Source organism: Podarcis muralis, unplaced genomic scaffold, assembly GCF_964188315.1.
Source record: "Podarcis muralis unplaced genomic scaffold, rPodMur119.hap1.1 HAP1_SCAFFOLD_116, whole genome shotgun sequence".
Classification (NCBI taxonomy): Eukaryota; Metazoa; Chordata; class Lepidosauria; order Squamata; family Lacertidae; genus Podarcis; species Podarcis muralis.
In genome coordinates this window covers 30,001-35,000 of record NW_027554741.1, presented here as the reverse complement: position 1 = coordinate 35,000, position 5,000 = coordinate 30,001, and positions in this window count along the sequence as shown.

Below are 5,000 nucleotides of genomic sequence, written 5' to 3'. Positions count from 1 at the left end.
TGCCTGCCTTCCTTCTTCCAGGTAGACCGTGTAAGAAGCTGGCGCTTAGTATAGAAGCGTCAGGCGGCCGCAGGCAGGCAGGCAGGCAGGCAGGCAGGCAGGCAGGCAGGCAGGGTGGGCGTCCCCTGCCTGCCTGCCTTCCTTCCTTCTTCCAGGTAGACCGTGTAAGAACCTGGCGCTTTGTATAGAAGCGTCAGGCGGCCGCAGGCAGGCAGGCAGGCAGGCAGGCAGGCAGGCAGGCAGGCAGGCAGGGTGGGCGTCCCCTGCCTGCCTGCCTGCCTGCCTTCCTTCCTTCTTCCAGGTAGACCGTGTAAGAACCTGGCGCTTTGTATAGAAGCGCCAGGCGGCCGCAGGCAGGCAGGCAGGCAGGCAGGCAGGCAGGCAGGCAGGCAGGCAGGCAGGCAGGCAGGCAGGCTGGCTGGACGTCCCCTGCCTGCCTTCTTCCAGGTAGACCGTGTAAAAACCTGGCGCTTTGTATAGAAGCGTCAGGCGGCCGCAGGCAGGCAGGCAGGCAGGCAGGCAGGCAGGCAGGCAGGCAGGCAGGCAGGCAGGCAGGGTGGCCGTCCCCTGCCTGCCTGCCTCCCCCGCCCCCAGGTAGACCGGGTAATAACCTGGCCCTTTTTTTTAGGAGCGCCCTCGTGTGGCCAGCATGGTAAGGGCAGGGCAGCCGTCTTCCTCTTCTTCTTCTTCTTCTTCTTCTTCTTCCTCTTCTTCTTCTTCTTCTTCTTCTTCTTCTTCTTCTTCTTCTTCTTCTTCTTCTTCTCCTTCTCCTTCTCCTCCTCCTCCTCCTCCTCCTCCTCCTCCTCCTCCTCCTCCTCCTCCTTTGTCGTATCCCCACTGTTGTCAAGATCATGCGTGCATGCGTCTGTGCATTCGAGCGGTCGAAATGGGGGATGCGTGAGTGTTTGTGTGTGTGTTGGCATTCCTGCCCGCCCGCCCGCCCACCCGCCCGCCGCCGCCCTCTCTCTCCGTGATCTATTTTGGGTCTGTCTCTCTCTCCCCCACCCGCAAGCACATCGCCACGACAAACCACGACATCGCCAAGGGCGGCCTTCGTGGCGACAGCTGCCGTAGACCTCGGTGAGTTTGTAGACCGCCGCTTGGCAGCAGAGCAGCAGGTAGGCGATGGAGGAGACGGGTGGGGTGGGGTGGGGCGGGGCGTGCCTTCGTGCGTACGTGCGTACATGTCCTTGCAGGGAGGGCAAGGGATCAACCTTGGCGATGTTGTGGGCGGGGGTGGTTTCCTTGGTGTGCGTGTGTGCGCGTTGGAGTGATATCTTGTGTCCATCTCTCTGTCCCTGTCTGTCTCCCCTGCACACAAGCGTGTGTGCGGTGTACTTGGCTCCTGTGTCTCTGTCTCTCTCCCTCCACACAAGCAAATGCTGTGTTTGAGTGTCAGCTTAGTGTGAGAGAGAAATTTTGTGCCCTTCTGTCTCTCCTCTCCTCTCCCGCAAACGACTTTTTGTCTTTGTTTTTGTGTGTGTGTGTGTGTGTGTGAGAGAGAGAGAGAGAGAGAGAGGAGAGACAGAGAGATTTGGTTTCTGCCTGCCTGCCTCTGCCTGCCCTCTCTCTCTCTCTCTCTCTCTCTCTCTCTCTCTCTCTCTCTCTCTCTCGTCTCTCTCTCCCTCTCCCTCTTTCCCTCCCTCCCTCCCTCTCCCTCCCCCCCCCCGCAATCAAGTGTGTGTGAGAGCGCACGAGTGATTTGGTGCTTGTCTTTCTGTATCCCTGTGTCTCTGCATGCTCCCCCTCCCACAAAGGAACGCCCGCCCGCCAAGACTTTTCTCCCTTGCCGTCCCTGCAAGGACGGACGCACGCACGCACGCATGAACGCACGCCCTCACCCGTCCCCTCCATCGCCTACCTGCTGCACTGCCGCCAAGCGGCGGTCTACAAAGTCACCGAGTTCTACGGTAGCTGTCGCCACGAACCCCACCCACCCTTGGCGATGTCGTCGGGTTACAGCGACCACGTAGACCTGGAGGCTCCATGGGGGGGGGGGGGCGCGCGCACGGGCCGGTAGACCGGGAAGTCCTACGACCTCCACAGTAGACCGGCAAGACGCAGCCTCTCCGGCGGGTAGACCGGGGCCCCGGCGAGTAGATTGTCCGACCGGGAAGCCCCCACGGCCGCGGAGGCAGACCGGCAAACTCCAGCCGTCGGGACCGGTAGACCGGAGGGGAGCCGACGGTCGGGAGACCGGGCAACGGCGCCAGCCCCTCCGGCCGGGAGACCGGGCTTCCCGAGGTCCGGCGCCCAGTAGACCGCCCAGCGGTTGCGCACCGTGCTCCAGGTAGCCCGGCAGAGCCGCGCTCTCCGGAGGGTAGACCGGGAAGCCCCGACGAGCTCGGAGGAAGACCGGCAAACCCCAGCTTTCCCAGCTGGTAGACCGGAGGGGAGCCGAGGGCCGGGAGACCGGGCAACGCCGCCAGCCCCTCAGGCCGGTAGACCGGGCTCACCGAGGTCCGGCCCCCCCCCCGTAGACCGGCCAGCGGTTGCGCGCCGTGCGCCAGGTAGCCCGGCAGAGCCGCGCTCTCCGGTGGGTAGACCGGGAAGCCCCGACGATCTCGGGAGGAAGACCGGCAAGCCCCAGCCTTCCCGGCCGGTAGACCGGAGGGGAGCCGAGGGCCGGGAGACCGGGCTTCCCGAGGTCCGGCGCCCAGTAGACCGGCCAGCGGTTCTGCGCCGTGCTCCAGGTAGTCCGGCAGAGCCGCGCTTTCGGGTGGGTAGACCGGGAAGCCGCATGTTCTCGGAGGAAGACAGGCAAGACCCGGCCTGCCTGGCTGGTAGACCGGAGGGGAGACGAGGGCCAGGAGGCCGGGCAACGCCGCTGGCTCCTCTGGCGGGTAGACAGGGCTTCCCGAGGCCCGGGGCCCAGTAGACCGGCCAGCCGTTCAGTGCCGTGCGCCAGGTGGTCCGGCAGAGCCTCTCTTTCCGGGGGGGTAGGCCGGGAAGCGAAGCCCCGGCGAGCTCGGAGGAAGACCGGCAAACCCAAGCCTTCCCGGACGGTAGACCGGAGGGGAGCCGAGGGCCGGGAGACCGGGCAACGCCGTCTGCCCCTCCGGCGGGTCGACCGGGAAGCTTCCCTTCCTCGGAGGTAGACCGGCAGGACCCAGTCTCCACGGCCAGCAGAGCCCAGGGCCGGGAGACCGGGCACCGCTGCCAGCCCCGGGCCAGACCTTCGGTCGGTAGACCGGGAGGCCCCCTTGTTCTCGGAAGGAGCCCGGCAAGGCCCAGCCTCCCCAGTCGGCAGACCGGGGGGGACTCCGTTCGCGGGCCCGGCCGCCGCCTGGAGGACCGGGGCCTTCGCGAGTAGACCGGGCGGTCGGCGGGCCTCGGGCAGGGTAGACCGGGGAGGACCGGGAAGCCCCAGCCGCCTCGGCCGGGCGGAGAACGGGGGGACCGGCAGCGGACAGACCTCCCAGCGGTAGACCGGAAAAGCCTTCCGTCCTCGGAAGGGGACCGCCACGTCCCAGCTTCCCTGGCCAGCTCCTCCGGCGGGGAGCTAGATCCGGCCGCCCCCCAGGACAGGAAAACGGCCAGCGCTTCCCCTCCTTCTGCCGGGAAGACCGGCCGAGCCACCCCCGCTTGCCGGCCGGTAGACCGGGGCCCCCGGCAACCTCGCCCCCTGGACCGGGCAGGGGCCGGACCCACGCAGGCAGACGCCCGGAAGCCTGCCCTTCCCCGGCCTTCGCACCCTCCGCCAACCGCTCTCGCCTCGCCTCCCTTTTCGGAGGTAGACCGGCAAGCCCCAGTCTCCCCGGCCCCGGCTAGTAGACCGGGCAGCGGTACCAGTCCGGCCGTCAGGTGGACCGGCACCTCCCAGCCCCAAGCAGGGGAGACCGGGAAGCCGTCTGTCCTCGAGGTAGAGCTGGAAGCCCCAGCCCGGCAGGCAGGCAGGCAGGCAGGCAGGCGTGAGCGTGGACGCGAGGAGCCCACCGGGCCTCCGTCGGGACGGCCGGGAAGTCTCCCTTCCTCGGAGGTAGACCGGCAAGACCCAGCCACCCCGGCCGGCAGACTGGAGGGGAGCCCAGGGCCGGGAGACCGGGGTGACCGTGGACGCGAGAAGCAGACTGGGCCTTCGCTGGGTAGACCGGGAGGCCGCCCGTTCCCTGAAGGGGGCCGGCAAGGCCAGGCCTCCCCGGCCGGACGGCAGACTGGGGGGGGGACAGCGGTCGCAGGCCCGCCCGCCCGCCGCCGGGAAGACCGGGGCCCTCGCGAGTAGACCGGGCGGTCGGCAGGCCTCCGGCAGGTAGACCGGGGAGGACCGCAAAGCCCCAGCCGCGGGAAGACCGGCCGAGCCACCCCCGCTTGCCGGCCGGTAGACCGGGGCCCCCGGCAACCTCGCCCCCTGGACCGGGCAGGGGCCGGACCCACGCAGGCAGACGCCCGGAAGCCTGCCCTTCGCCCGCCTCCGCCCGTCGCCGAGAAGCAGAGGCCGGGCGCCGGGAACGGTCTACCGCCGCCCCGGAGCATGGGTAGACCGGCACGACCGGGGAGCCGCGGAGCCTCTTGCCGGAGTGAGCCTGCCGCGTCTGGCCGCCAGGGGCTTCCGAGACGCCGGCCTCTCGCGGCGCCGGCGCCCGGGCCCGCGCCCTGGCGCACGGGTAGACCGGCACGACCGGGGTTTCACGGAGCCTTTTGCCGGAGTGAGCCTGCCGCGTCTGGCCGCCAGGGGCTTCCGAGACGCCGGCCTCTCGCGGCGCCGGCGCCGGCGCCCGAGACGCCGTCCGCTCTCGCCGGGCAAGGACGGCATGCGCGCGGAGATTTCTGGCGACAGGGTTTTCAGGACCCTCTGGAGAACCGCAGACGACCCAACCGCGCTCCCCGGCCAGTGTGGACCCACGGCGGGGGCAGGCGCGGCGTCTGACGCGGTACTTCTGGTTGAACCGAAGACGACCCAACCGCGCTCCCCGGCCAGTGTAGACCCACGGCGGGGGTAGGCGCGGCGTCCGACGCGGTTCTTCCGGGGGGAACCGAAGACGACCCAACCGCGCTCCACG